This window comes from Sciurus carolinensis (assembly GCF_902686445.1).
Source record: "Sciurus carolinensis chromosome 14 unlocalized genomic scaffold, mSciCar1.2 scaffold_126_arrow_ctg1, whole genome shotgun sequence".
Lineage (NCBI taxonomy): Eukaryota > Metazoa > Chordata > Mammalia > Rodentia > Sciuridae > Sciurus > Sciurus carolinensis.
This window is the reverse complement of record NW_025920111.1, coordinates 824,772-841,019: the sequence shown is the minus strand read 5'-3', so window position 1 is coordinate 841,019 and position 16,248 is coordinate 824,772. Positions and strand designations below refer to the sequence as shown.

At 36.2% G+C, this 16,248-nt stretch overlaps 1 pseudogene; it reads right to left on the bottom strand.

Annotated features, from left to right (window-relative positions):
* Nucleotides 1–14,136: 14,136 nt before the first annotated feature.
* Nucleotides 14,137–16,248, bottom strand: part of LOC124973345 (M-phase inducer phosphatase 2-like) — a 75,137-nt pseudogene continuing 73,025 nt past the window's right edge.

Genomic DNA, 16,248 nt, shown 5'->3' with positions numbered 1-16,248 from the left:
AAGACAGAGGTAGGCAGCCCCAGTGGCCTGTTATATTCAAGAAATGTGATCCTAACTTGTTCAGCCACTGGAAGGGGAGAGGGAGTGTTGGGGACATGGCATATTATACCTATGTGTTCCAGCTCCTTCCTGGGCAAGGAATCCTGGTGAAAACTTGCAGTCCACATTACCCTCAAGGCCTGGCAGGTGGTACTGTCCTTTTCATCCTGCACCAGGAATGCTGGTCATTTGGTGACACCTATTCTACTACAGCCTATTGGTCCCTACCAGGTCTAGTGGCCAGGGAAGTCATGGAAGCATGTTCAATTGCTTGCTCGAGGATCAACCAGCAAGACACTGAACCCAGTGTCACTGACCTTCCACACCACTCCTCCAAGCCTGGACTCACCCACTATATTGCTCAGTCAGGGAAATTGCCTAGGACCCTCCCAGACACATGGAATGATGGCTGGGGACAGCCTCAGACATAGAGGGACTGAGTTATTTAGCATGTGCGATGGAGGCCAGGAGGCAGCTAGCCAAAAAGTACAGTTGTTCTGTGTACACTCCCCCTGCCATGCCCCACTACGTTTGCTACTGGCCTGCAATTAGTTTGCCTCCAGAAATTTTCTTGGCCCAAGTTTCCAAGGAGCCCTTCAAAATACCTTTAAATACACATACACCTTGAAAATCTGTCTTGGCATAAAGGTTCATCCTCATGAACTGACTCTTGCCTATCAGACACAGGCCTTCTGTGACAATGCCCACGGTCTTTATAGCAGGTCCTGGAGAATGCATACTACAGGTTAGTATCACACCCTGGTGCAATGGTACTCCAAGAAAGTGAATGTGATGGATGCAAAAAGTTCCTGATAGTGATGTGAGGAGCACAGTATTCCAGTGCATAATATCATCTTGATCCATGCCTCATGCTGCAAGATCAGAATTGTACAGCATTTCAAAGCTGAGTATTGAAAAATTGAAGCACTATGGACTTTACTGTAGGGCACGAACTGCATAAAGTTGATGGAAATGAAAAGATAAATTCAGTGAACACATACTACATTTTTTTATTGCTAATGGTCTGTAAAAATAAACCTATTGATCCCTGAGCTTCAAAATAATATAAAAAAACAGCAAGAAGAAATGGAGAGATCATTTGGTAAGCAAAGATAATCACTGACAATAACTCAATTTACAAAGGATATGAATGCCTTTGCAAATTCATGACTTTCTCCTGTTGCTTGCAATAGACAGCAGATTACAAGTGTACTGATTTTGCTTGTCCTACACATGATCTGTGATGTCTTGTGTAGGACATCAGGATGAGGAAAGACTTTTTTTCCACCATGCCAGCAGCACCAAAGCACCACAATTTACACAAGTATAGAATTGGAAAGCCAGCTCTGAGTGATAGCTTTCAAAGTAAGTAGTTCCCTCATCTTCAGAACTTAAAACATAATAAATCTCTACTAAAATACAGAAATGTAGATCTGATATGGTTGAAATCTGAATTTAAAAAACAGAAAATTTTAAAGAAAAACTAAACTTGTTATGAGAGTTATTATCCAGGAATAAAACATCCTAAAACATTTATAAAATATATTTTTTTCTTCTCAGTGGTTGTATGCACCACAAAGATGCTGCATGCCTAATATCCCTGATTTCCTTCTTTAAATGTGAACTTTGTAAATAGATGTTCTTGAGGGATGTATACCCTTGAAAAACCAATCCAAAATTTACACAAAACCATGTGAAAGATGAGAACACTGCCTCCTAAACCCAATTCTACACAGCATGTCTTCAGAATATCCATCAAAATACATTCTACTGTGATGTACAACTAATTTTAAATAATAATAAAATATACTAAAAATTAGCAAAAACATTATAAAAAATGCCTCATTAGAGTTGTGACTAGACCTAAAATGAAACAGGAAAACAGGTTTTAAATATCCATCATGGCTCCTCAGTGACATCAGAAGAAACTAAAATAATTATTCAGCACAGACTCACTCAATTTCTTTAAGGAAAATAATATCCTCCCAAAGCAAAGCAAAACACAATGAGAAAACAATGCAAAGAGCAGCTCTCTTTTGTCATCAACTCTAGGTTTCCCAGCTGACCTTTAGGTTGACTTCCATTCCTTCCAGGTTTATCATTCTCCTCAGTGGGTGTTATACTCCTCCTGTGCTTTTTTTGGACAGTAATGTTCCTGTTCTGGGGCTTTCCTAGCATTTTGCAGATGGGTCTTATTACACTTCAGGGAATGGTTGAAGAGCAGAAGGACACTGGCACTTACTGAACATTATGAGGTACTGTTTCTCTTTCTTATCCAAGATCTTGACCAATGGAGTAAAAATAAGACTTTCCTTGCCTGGGGAAGCCACACAGTCATCTTTAAGTCACTTTCTAGGATGTCCACATATCCATTGTTTTTCTCAGTATCCACCTCAGCAGTGCCCTTGAAGAATCACTTCAGCTAAGAGTCTCTGTTCCTCTATTTCCATCTTCCACTCAGGATAAGACACATCAGGTAATGGACTGTGTTTGGACTGTGTAAAATCCTCTCTGTGGCTGGCCCACTCTCCCAGAGCAGGGGCAGCTCTGTGATGTGTGGCTTCTATTGCATCTTGAAGACAAGTCTATTTATTTTTTTTGTCCTCCCCAGGACTGCTAGCAGTCTTGCCAACTGTCTCATTCTTCCTATAGCTATCCAGTGCCTAGGAGTTGGAGATGTTCTGTAGCACAGGGAGTTGTTGATATATGGTAGCTATGATCCACAGCAACCGAACTGGTAAGTTCTGAAAACATCTGATGACTGCTCATTTCAAATAACCTGCCTGGCTTCCTGGGTGGCCCACTCAAATGTCTGTTCCCATTGGGATCATTGGGACTGGGGGAATCCATGCAAAGAACTCATCAAAAAATTCAGAGGACTTTGATGATAGGGAAGATTCAGATGCCTGCCTTTATAGTCAGCAAGCAGCAAAATTGAAGGCTCCCTATGTGAATCTTCGGGGTCTTACTATGGAGCCCAGCAAAATTGTGCATGTTCTGGGTTAGAGTGCTGACCAGAGAGGAAAAGACTGTGTGATCCAGCCACCCCAGGAGGGCATTTTCTTATACAGATGCCTGGGAGGGGGCCTTGATTTGGTAACCCTGCATATTCCAACAGGATTGAGAGCTGAGCTTGGCATAGGCTTGAGATGTGGCATGACCATCATGGTAGGGTGGGCAGAATGCTGGTTACAGAGCCCAGCACAAGGTGGTCAACAGACACCCATCACAGTGGGCCAGGATCAGGGATGGAGAAGGCCAGGATGGTAGTAAAGGAGGGAGGGAGGAAGAACAATACAACTGAGTTCCCAGTGGTGAGAGGGAAGTGGGGAGGGTGGAGCAGGATGGAGTTATGCAGAATTTAGGCTGGAAAAGCCTCCAATAAGTTTTTGTAATGTGATTAATTTCTTGAAATTATTAACTTCAATTCTAAGCCCCCACAATATATATGAGAATTACCTTGAAAATTGTGCACATTTAAGAAATATTATTTACAAGTTTTATGATACAATTATGGAAAATATATCACACTTAAAAATGTGAAATCAATGACATGATACCAGCAAAAAAAAAAAAAATAGTATTATAAAAGACTACAGGTCAAACAGAATGTCTTGTTAAAAACAGTCTAAAGAAGAATCAGCTCAATGCTGCCTGGGTTGCTGTGATTAAGAACCAGACTGTCCAGGGAATGCCAAGAATTCCTACAACATGTACACATACTCTTGTGCATTTACAGTTAGCTCCATAATATTTTAAAGATAAAGTTGAATCTGTGCTCTAGAACAGTTCACTACAAAGTACAATTCATTTGAATATAAGATTCAGGAGACCAGACACTAACACAGTGACTATCTGGCTCAGAACTATATTCCCAGTGACTAAATGTGTTTGGTAGTTAGTTAAGTGACAAAAGGAACAAATGAAGGAAATCACAGATAAAAGAGCATACTTTGGAAAACTTTGATTAAAGACAAAGATCTTAGACTGGATACAGTAGCACATTCTGATAATCCCAGCAGCCCAATAGGCTAAGTCTGGAGGATTACAAGTTTGAAGGCAACCTCAGCAGCTTAGTGACAAGTTGTCTCAAAATAAAAAGTGAATAAAAGAGGAACTAGGAGTGTAGTTCAGTGGTAAAATACCACTTGGTTCAATCCAAGTACAGAGAGAGTGATCAAAGAGTCTTAAGGCAAATGAATGAGAAGTACAAAAAAATACTCAAAAAATGTGCTCATTTTTCAAAAAATGAATATGTTGTTTGTTATTAAATCCCTTCATTTCAGGCTTTCCTCTGATAACCATAAACACAGGTTATTATTACCTATATCATAACTAAGAAGATTCCTTGATTTGTTTCAAAACATGAATTTATTTCCATTTTATATAAAAGGACCATGAAAGAGTAATTTTTTCAAAGAAAATACATATGAGTTTTATAAACTGAAAATTTTCAGGACAGATATGCAAGTAATACATCAAGTGGGAAAATGAAAAAGAAAATTATTAAATTTATATTAGCCAAGGTCAGGGAAAATGTCATGCATGTTTCAATCATTGCCTATAAGCCAAAGAATCAATTTTCTAAAACAATATGAAAGATAAGATTCCATAACAGGAAAAAGTTCAGTGAAATGGAGTACTTTCTCCTTGTAGAAATAAAGACAAAACAATTAGAATAATTCTTCTGTAAACAGTATTCAATTTTTTTTTTATGGTGCTGGGGATTGAACCGAGGGCCTTGTTCTTGTGAGGCAGGCACTCTACCAACTGAGCTAAATCCCCAGCCCCAATAGTATTCAACTTTATTTAAAAATGTTGAAATACATCAGATGGCTATCTCCTAAGATAATCTTCACACAGCTTTTGTAACAAACCTATTTATTAAGTATTTAAAAGAAAAAAAAATGTCCAATTATATAGGAAATAGTATCCTGAGACTCTTTCAACATAAACATAAATCAGGATGAAAGGAAAATAGCTAAACTACACTTAGTTGCTCATCATCCTGTATGTAAACCTACATAAAAAAAGTTAGCTCTGAATATTCTATCACTTTGCTTTCATCCATACAAAGCATGTAGATGATGTATTTCTTCCTATCTCATGTTTTAAACATAAAGCATGTATGTGAACTCTCTGCTTCATAATCCAGGTTTTCTCTCTTGTTTGTCATGTTTCAAATTTATCTTTGGAAATTGAATAATTATCAAAAATGTCTCATTCAGCTAGAGATTATCAGTAACTAAAAGATTACAATATTCTGAAGGTTTTGAAAATTAAATGGCTTGAGCAATTATTTCCTGAAGTAGAATGAAGATCAGTGATGAGTGACAAATCTAAGAGCAAAAAGGATTTCTTAACTTTTATGCTTAATTAGAAGACATTACTTAGGGAATATGTGATATTAGGAACAAACCCAATTGGTAAACTCTTTTTCAAACTGAAAAGGAAAGGAGAAAAAATTTGAAAATTAAAAGCACTGTTCAACATATAAAAATATGTATGATCTGACAATAGAACATATATTTCTGAATTGGTTTGGTAAAAGGAATGGTAGATTTTGTGATTAGTCACCTATAGCCTTTATCTAGGTATCTCAAGTTCCCAGCAAAATCATTTACTTACAATGGAAGGCAAAGCCAGAGCTGAAGTATATGGCTTTCTTTCAGCAGCGCAAACTCGCTCATAGCTATCACCGTGGCCTTCTTTAAAGTCCCTAAATGTCATTGTGATTTGTGTGAAAGTAAGAGAACAAAGCATTATATTGAATTCCTCCCTGCCCCCACTTTTATAACCTTATGTTGAAACTTGCCTGAAGTTTATCAAGATAATTTTAAAAATTTCATTTCAAAATATTTTATTAATTAACAGCTCTTTTCTGTAAACACATCAGTTACTTGCTCTTTTCTTATAACAACATATCTCCTAGTACATTGGAGTGATTAATGATAAGTTAATCTTTCAAAGTCCCTAGTGCTATACCTTCAGAGAGGAAGCAAACAAAAAAAATTGGGGAATCCAATGAGTTTTCCTATCTTTATAGTCACTCATCACAAATTCCCCCATTGCATTCAATCAGCCCTTTTATGCCATCATCAGGACTGAAACCCTCCCCTAAGAAAACTGAATTTAAATAGGATATGGTCTCATAATCAAGAATAAGTATTTAGCTCTTTAAAAAAAATAAAATCATTAAAAGAAGATACAAATACTGTACAAATATAGACTCAACCTTTAAACAGTCAAATCTCACCTAGGAAAATAACAATATATATCCCAACAGTACGCAAAGGACTTTTACTTGTATTTAGTTTAGAAAGGGATCTAATTTTGCCCATAACAGAATGAGGCAGTTAGTAGTCAGCTAGATATGAGACTAAAACAACCAAATTTCTGCCCCTCCAAGTCTGAGTCACTTTGATGAAACCATACCACCTTGCTATAATTCAAGATTATATAATGCTTTCCAGTTTTTCTAATAGGCTACTTTTAAGAGGAATTAGGATCATGGTAAAACTGAGCAAAAGTTGGAGGTATTGTATATCCCCATACCTCCCACATAACATACAGTCAATTCCATACTTGAATTTTAAAGAACAGAAAGCATTTTAAAGCTTTATAATCAAAACTCTATGAAGTAGTAAATATTATTTTAATTCACATTTATAAGTGAGGAAAAGTAAGTCACAGGCTACTGATCCTCACTCCCAACCTCTGTTTCCAGAAGAAGATCATAGAAACCAACAGTAAAAACTGCCCAGTGTCCTTCAGTTCACCTAAACCACAGGAATGAGAGAACCCCCACTACTACTGCAACTCCTTGAAACCTCTCCCATCATGAAGTAATTTTAAAAAATGCTAATCCTAAACCTAATATAAGAAATTTACAACCACAATCACATTCAGAGGTTAACCCAAAACCTCATGCCATTTGAGGATTTCCAGGGACATTCTGAATCAATTGTTTCTACATCCTACATTCTCAGCCCTTTGTATTTTGGTCCTTATTCTTATCCCTTACAATATAATCTTACATTTTTTTATTCAGAGACAACATTTTCAGTGCTCTTCATCAATTCTCACTTTTCTAAGCTGTTGAACTTCATTCACTTCAGTATCCACTATAATTTCCACAATCTTTCCTTTACAAAACTTGATTTTTGAACACAGGTATTCTTTGTAAATGACAATTCAAATAATATGTCTCCCCTACTCTTAAACTTCTATTGGCTTCATTATAATCATGAAATAAACATCCCCTAGAATTTGACCCCATTGTTTTTTTTACAGTACAATAAATATCTAACAGCATGCCTAGGACATTTCAGAGGGTAAAGTGTTGGATGGAATTGAGACTGTTAAGCAGAACATGGCCAGTGCTACTAGTAAGCAGTCTGGTAGTGAAATAATAGAAAACACCACAACTCCATGAGGAGTACCAGTGATAAAGTCAGAGAAAGACTGAATGCCACTGAATGATTTCTCGAGAAAAAAAATATCATGTTTAAAGAACTTGAAGAGTTAGGTGAAAAGTGCAGCTAGCATTTCAAGCAGAAAAAAAAAATTCACAGAGGAAGTACAAGCAATCCTTTGCCAGAGGCACAAAAGAAGTTATAAAAACCATCTGTGGAGATGAAGCTGGAGATATACAACAGAAACAAAAGTTTTTTTCACAAGTTTAATTTTAATATTCTATTTTAATAATTTATTTATTTACATTTTTTTCAATAAACCAGACAATTTTTAACTTATTAGTTACACATGATAGAATGCATTTATACATTTTGAAGTATACACAAAAGAATTGTAGTCTCTCATGTTTCTTGTTTTAAAATTTAGGATCACATCATTCATGCAGTTCTGTTTGTCCATTAGGTAATAATGACTGTTTCACACTACTATCATTACTACCTGCATAAAACCCCCCCTATCTTTGCTCCCCTCTATCTAATAAAAGTGATTCTATTCTTTTCTATTGCTGCCCCAGTTTTTGTGAATTAGCATCCACAAAACAGGGAAAATATTTGGACTTTGGTTGTTTTGGGCTTGGCTCATTTCACTTGGTATGATACTTTCTAACTCTATCTACTTACCAACAAATGCCAGAATTTTATTCTTTAAAACTGAGTAATATTCCAAGGCATGCTCTCTATATACCATATTTTCTTTATCCATTCATCTGTTTAAGGGCATCTAGATTGTTTCCATGTTTAACCTGTTGTGAATTGAACTTCTATAAACATTGGTATGGCTGTGGCACTGTAGAATGCTGAATTTAAGTCCTTTAGGTATAAACAGAGAGTGGAATTGGGGGTCAAATGGTACTTCCATTCCAAGTTTTCTTAGAAATCTCCCTACTGCTTTCCATTAGGGTTACACCAATTTGCATTCCCACCATCAATGGATGAGTGTGCCTTTTCCACCACATTCACGATGACATTTATTGTTGCTTGGTTTATTGATAATTGTCATTCTGATTGGAGTGAGATAAAATCTTAGAGTACATTTTATTTACATTTCTCTAATTGCTAGAGATATTGAACATTTTTTCATATATATATTGAATGATTGTATATCTTCTTTGAAGTGTCTGTTCAGTTCCATAGTCCATTAATTTATTGGGTTATTTGTTTTTTTGGTGTTAAGTTTTTTGAGTTCTTCATATGGCCTAGAGGTTAATGCTTTTTCCAAGGTGCATGTGTTAAAGATGTTCTCTTAATTTTTATGCTCTCTCTTCACATTATTGATTGTTACTTTTGCTGAAAGGAAGCTAATTAGATTGAGATCATTCCATTTATTGATTCTTGATTTACCTTATTATAATTTAGAGGTCTTGTTAAAGAAATCAGATCCTTGATGGACATGGTGAGGATCAGGGTCTACTTTTTCTTCTAGTAGTCCCAGGATCTCTGTTCCAGTTCCAAAATCTTTGATCCACAGTCAGTTGAGTTCCAGGAAGGGTGAGAGATAAGAGCTTAATTTTATTTTGTTACATATGGCTTTCCAGTTTTACCAGCACCATTTGTTGAATGAGGTACCTTTTATCAATGAATATTTTTGGTGCCTTTTCCTAACATGAGATACCTGATTGTTGTGGGTTTGTGTCTGTGTCTTCTATTCTGTATCATTGGTCTCTGTGTCTTTTGTGCTGACAATATCATGTTGTTTTAATTACTATGGCTCTGTAGTATAGTTTGACATTTGGTATTGTGATGCTGTCTGCTTCACTTTTCCTGCTAAGATTTGCTTTGGGTCTTCTGGGTCTCTTATTTTTCCAAGTCAATTTCATGTTTGCTTTTTCTAGTTCTATGAAGAACACCATTGGAATTTTAGTAGGAATTGCATTAAATGTGTTTGATACTTTTGGTATTATGGCTATTTTGACAATATTAATTCTGTCTATCCAGGAATATGGGAGATCTTTCTATATTCTAAGGTCTTCTTCAATTTCTTTCTTTAGTGTTCTGTAGTTTTCATTGTAGAGGTTTTTCACCTCTTGTTAGATTGATTTCCCAGTATTTTTTTAGGTGACTAGGAATGTGTTAATGTTTTTATTTCTCTTTCAGAGGATTCATTATGAATGTATAGGAATGTGTTTGATATATGGACATTGATTTTATATCCTGCTGCTTTTCTGAATTAATTTATTCTAGAAGTTCTTTTGTAGAATTTTTTTTTATCTTTAAAATACAGAGTCATGTCATTGGCAAATGGTGATAGCATGTTTTCTTCTTTAACTATTAGTGTACCATTAATTTTTTTCTTCTATTTGTTCTGGCTGGAATTTCAAGGACAGTGTTGAGTAAACATTGTAAAAGAAGGCATTCTTGTATTATTATGGGTTTTAGAGGGAAAGTTTTCAATTTTTCTCTATTTAGAATTATGTTAGCCTTGGGTTTAGCATATATGGCTTTTATGATGTTGAGGTAGATTCTCACTATCCCTAGTTTTTCTACTGTTTTGAACCTGAAGTGGTGTTGTATTATCAAATTCTCTTTCTATATATAATATGATGATTGTATGATTCTTGTTTTTAATTCTATTGATATGATGAATGGTGTTTTTTGCTTTCACTATGTTGAAACAACCCTGCCTCACTTGGATGAACTGAACTTGATTGTGGTGCACCATCCTTACGTTTTTGTATGAGAATTGCCAGAATTTTATTGAGATTTTTTGCATCTATGTTCATCAGGGATATTTTTCTGAAGATTTCTTTCTTTGACATCTCTTTGTCGCATTTTGATATGAGGGTGATATTAGTCTCATAGAATGAACTTGGAAGGGTTTGTCTGTTTCTCTTTCATAGAATAATTTGAGGAGTATTGGTGTTTGAAGATCTTGTAGGACTCAAATGAGAAGCTGTCTGGTCTTGGATTTTTCTAAATTTGGTAGGCTTTTAATGGTGTTTTTTATTTTATTACTTGATATTGTTCTGTTGAAATTATCTATGACCTCCTGATTCAGTGCAGCTAGGTCATATGTCTCTAGAAATTTGTCAATGTCTTCAATACTTTCTATTTTAATGGATTATAAATTTTCAAATAGTTTCAAATTATCTTCTGTATATCAGTTCTGTCCCTTTTGATATTTTGTTGTTCATCACATATTTTAGCAATTTGGCTGTCTGTTTTTTTTTACTTTTTGTAGTGTGGCTAGGTGTTTATCAATTTTATTGTTGTTTTTCAAAGAATAAACTTTTGTGTTTTTTCAACTTTTTAAAATGTTTCTTTTGTTCCAATTTTATTGATTTTGGTGCTGAGTTCAATTATTTCCTGTATTCTACTCTTTGAGGTAGTGATTTGTTCTTTGTTTCCTAGAGCTTTCAGAAGTAAAGTTGTCATTTATTTGTTGACTTTTTATTCATTAATAAAAAACTCAATGCAATAAATTTTCCTCTTAGTACTGCATTCATAATATACTAGAAATTCTGGCATGATGTGTCAGTGTTCTCATTTACCTATAAGTATTTCACCCTTAGTTTATTCTACTATCCATTCATCATTTAATTGTGTATTATTTATTTTCCATGTGTTAGAAATGATTTTATATTTTATTTTATAATTTATTTCTAATTTCAGACCATTATGATCTGATAGAATGCAGGGTATTATCTCCATTTTTTGTATTTTTTAAGTTGCTCTGTGGCATAAAATATGATCTACCTTAGAAAAGGATCAATGTGCTGTCAAGAAAACAAGTATATTCACTTGTTGATGAGTGAAATATTATATTAACTGTTAAATCTAAATTATTGAGTGTGTTATTTATTTCTATGATTTCTTTATTTAGTTATTATTTAGAAGATCTGCCAAGTAGTGAAAGAGGTGTTATAGTCATCAGTATTATTGTGTTTTGGTATACTTGATTCTTGAAATTGAGAAGGTTTTTTTGTTTCTTTGTTTTGTTTTATTGTTGTACTTAGATGCTCTGTTGTTTGGAGCATAAATATTTACAATTGTTAAACTTGCTGCTGTATAATTTCCTTTAGTAGAATGAAATGAACTTCTCTATCCCTTCTCATTAACATGACCTTGGAGCACACTTTATCTTATATAAGGATGGAAACCCCTGTTTGTTTATGTAATCCATATGAGTGATTTTTTTTTTCTTATCCTTTCACATTCAGTCTGTGGATGTTGTTGCCCATAAGGTGATTCTCTTGGAGACAGCATATTGTTGGGTTTTGTTTTTTAATCCAATCTGCCCATGTTTTGATTGATGAGTTTATGTCATTAATATTCAAGGTTATTACTGAGATAAATTTTTCCCAGTCATTTTGGATTATTTCTGACTTTTAATTTTATTTAGTTTTTTTTTTTTTTTTGACTATTCATTTAGAGTACTTCAATCCTTTGCTGGTTTTTGCTTTTCTTTTTCACTTCATCCTCATAGAGTATTTTGTTGAAAATGTTCTTTAGTGCAGGCATTCTAATTGTGATTTTTTAAACTTCTGTTTGTCTTGGAAGATTCTTATATAATCTTCAAATCTGAAAGCTAATTTTGCAGGATATGAAGTTCTTGGTCGGCATCCATTTTCTTTCATAGCTTGAAATGTGTTGTTCTATGACCTCCTAGCTTTGAGGGTCTGGATGGAGAAATCAGTTGAGATCTGAATTGGTTTTCCCTATACATAACTTGTTTTTTTTTTTTTCCTCTCACAGCCTTTAAGATCTTTTCCTTATTCTATCTTTTAGCCATTTTCACTATAATGTGTCTTGGTGTGGGTCTTCTGTAGTTTTGTATATTTGGCATCCTGTAAGCCTTCTATATTTGATTTTCCCTTTCATTCTTTAGGTTTGGAAAATTTTCTGATATTATGTCATTGAAAAGATTGTGAATTTCTTTTGCTTGTATCTCTGTTTCTTCTTCTACCAGATAACTCTTGAAATTGTTCTTCTCACATTATCCCAAAGCTTCTGGAAGTTCTGCTCATGAATTCTTACCATCACTGCATGGTCAACATTATTTTTAATATTAAATAGTTTGTCTTCATTGTCTGAGGTTCTGTCTTCCAAATCGTCTAGTCTGTTGGTGAAGATTTCCACTGTTTATAATTAGATTTATTGATTCCTTCATTTTGAGGATTTGTGCCTGTTTTTTTCACAAACTCTAATTCTTTATTGAAGTGATCTTTCACTTCCTGCATTTTCTCTTTGATTTCACTCTATACCATCCTTCACTTCACAGATCTGGATTAACCATATACTTCCTAAACTTCTTCTTAAATATTTCTTCTATTGTGTTGTCAAGTGACTTCTCTAATTGGGGCATCTTGGTTTATTTGTTTCTCTTTTTCTTGCACTTGTTTTTTATGTTTTGTGTGTTTTCCCATCTAGCTGTATGAATCTGAGACAATATAGATTCTACCCTGTACACCTATATTGTAAATAAAGATTTCCATTATCCCACCTTTAAGAGTCCAATATCAACAACACCTAGAGCAAACAATATACAGCCTCAAATCTAATATCTACCTGCAAGGCTTTCACTGCACTCTTGCTATAAACAGCAATGATGAGTTCAATCATTGTCCACAATAAAAACAGAAAATTTGTTAAACAGATTTACAATCTCAAATAATGGACAAAGGCAGAACAGAAACAGTGCAGGACATGGTGTTCATGAGGGAGAAAGAGAAACCAGAAACAAAAATTCACAAAGTATGGGAGAGAAACCAACAGAGATTGGCTGTTACATGGAGAAACACTAGAAAGGGAATCTAGGAAGACAGACAAGCAAGAGGAAAAATACATACTGATGGAAGAAAAATTAAAAATATAAGAATATACAGAATATATAGCAGAACTGCAAAACACCATGTGTATATTATTGTCTTCAACAAACTGCTGCACATAAACACCCTGCTCCAAATATGATAGAAATCAGAGAAAAATAATAATAAAATAAATCTCAGTGGAAAATTGAACAACTGTCTCTGCCAGCATCTAAATGTTTCTCATCCCTGTCTCTGACTTATCACAAGACAGGCCCTTGAAGATGTAGCCACTATCTTACCACTCTGGGCTTCAGATGTCCTGGGTTTGGACACATTGCAATCTCATGATCACAGTGCCACTGGAATTTGGAGGGAGACAACCAGGGATGAGCAACCCTGAGATGCTGTACTAGATGGGAGCAACCCACACTCCCAGGAGGCAGATCCCACTTTCAGTCAATCCCATAGGCACCCTGATGCTGAATCTCTAGATCCTGGACAGTGACCCCAGAGAGGTGCAACTATACCCCAAAATGGCAGTGGCACAAAACCCACTGGCACCCCAAACTAACCCCAGGCTCTGATTGGCACCTTACAATGAATGCGACCACATGCAACCAAACCTGGAGTCTCCCTGGCAGTGAACCTCTGGGCAGTGTTGGGAGGGGTAGTAGCATGAGTCAATGGTAGCTAGCAGGGGGTCAGCAAGAGCTGCAGTCATCAGTGGTGTTGGCAACAGGTGAGGAGACTGTGGCAGCAGTGGCAGTTGTGGCTCTGGCGGCAAGTGTCACAGCACCCAGAGAGGAGAACTCTAGGTGATCTTCTGGGAACAGCAAGAGCTTTGATGTCAGCAGCAGCAGCAGTGTAGTTGACAGTCAAGCATCCAAGGCACCATCGAGGTCAACAGACTTCCAGGCGACAATGACTGCAACAGCATTAATAGCAACAGAAGGGTATGGAGAAAGACCTCTGGGCACCTGAATCAGGAGCATCAGTTTCAGCTGTGGCACAGGTGCCTGCAGCAGTAGTTCCCAGGGAAAAGATCCCCAGGCATCAGTGGCAGCTACACCCCATCCCCCAGAGACAACCTGCAGGCAGAAGCAGTGGTGTCCATGGTCATGGCATCATGGACAGCCCCAGCATCTGACAAAATCTCCTCTTGGCATCTGGGGCTAGTTTTAGATTTAATAAAGTTTGAAATAACATCTTCAATTTCAGTTCTTCTTGTTCTCCCATGCTTCTAGAAGAATCAGTCTTTGCAACAGTCAGAATCACTTTTTGCTGTGTTTAAGACAGAACAATCATATCATTTGTAAATAATTTTAAAATGATACTAGTTATAGTTACTGAGTGTTCACCAAAATGCTATAAAGAACTAAGTACTTACTAGGCTCTTTAATATTCCTACCAAACCTTCTTGAAGAAGAGGCAATCCAAGGTAAATGTGATTAAATACTTACTTTATGTCATGAAGCTAATAACAGATGACAGGTAGGTCCAAATTGAAGACTGTTTTACATCTTTGCATGTCTTCATCACTGCTGAGCTTTCTTGTCTTCCAAGGACTTCTTCATAAAGATTCTTCCTTAATGCTGCTACTTTGTGAGTAAAAATTCCTAGGAATATTTCAGAAAGGAACAGAAGCATGTACCAGTAAAGTGTACATAGAATCAAAGACCATAAAAGTTACAGTTATGCTGGTATATATTTTACAGCTTCCAGGTGATGATGGTGACCCCAGTTTCAATTTCAAGGGTCATGAATAACTTATGGGTTTGTTTGAGTCATCTCAGGGCAGGAGGGTTGCTTTTCTATGAATTGAAATTCCATCATCAGACAGCCCTAGGTTCAATCATAGCAACCCTGATGCAGAGAAGGTGGGTATAACTGTGAAAGTGGTTCACTTTATTTTTAAATATAGATCGGAGGCTTATGGGGCTGGGGACAAGTTTACATTGAGTTATCTGTTCTCCACAGGAAGGAGGTATCTGACAGAAGGCCTGGGAAATGAATATCTTCCAAATCAACAAGTCAATGTTAACATGCCATCAGGGAGCCCTGGGACCCCCTGTCAGGTCACTCCTGGAATGAAGCCTTTGAAAAGTTTCTTTAAATACCCTTTTTCCTCCTGATGGGAGCCTTTGTGACAGGAGTCCCCTGTGTTTCTCCTTTGCTAACAAAGCAATAATTTTTTTCTTTTTCTCAATACTATGTCCTTGTTATTTAATTGTCATTGGGAACAAGGACAGAGCATTTGGTTACAAATTTTTTCCCCTACCTGCAGTGGTGATTTGTCTGTTCTTAAGTTGTGCCCCATAACACGGGCACATATTTATCATTTATTCAACTGAAAATATTTTCACCACAAATTTCATTGGGCTCCTAACTCCAAGGACAGATTATTAACCCTTTTCTCTACAATAATCTAGTTTCTGTAATATGACAATGCAGTCACAATGATATTCTCTTATCTGGGATGTTAACCACCTGATCTGCTGTACTCTAATGATCCTATAGAAATAGAAATCACAGGTTTGGGTCAACAAAAAAATATTTAAAAAGTCCCACCCCACCCCACCCTCCTCTTGAAGACTCCAAGACTTTCCATCCTGTGAATGGGAAAGGCTTTATGTGACCACTTAAACCAGATGCTGCACATAGACTAAGTTTTTTCTTTCTTAGAAAGCATTATGGAGTCATTTTGTTTTTCAGGAGTCAGGCTGTGGTCTGTGATCTTTTCTCTCATAGTCAGCCACTCTACTCCCTGTTGCTCAGTCCTGTTTTACAACTGAGCTTCAGTCTGGCTCTGGGTCCTCTCCCAGAGTTTGTGGGGGATAACCAAGATGGGAGGCTGCTTTTCACTATCAAAGTTTCAGCACAACTACACCAGGAATAGAGTTGAGTAGGGGCAAGTGACACAAAGAGTCTAAGGGGGCAAAGATCTGAAATATTCAAGGGCAGAGCTTGTGCCAAGGAAACAGGATTCC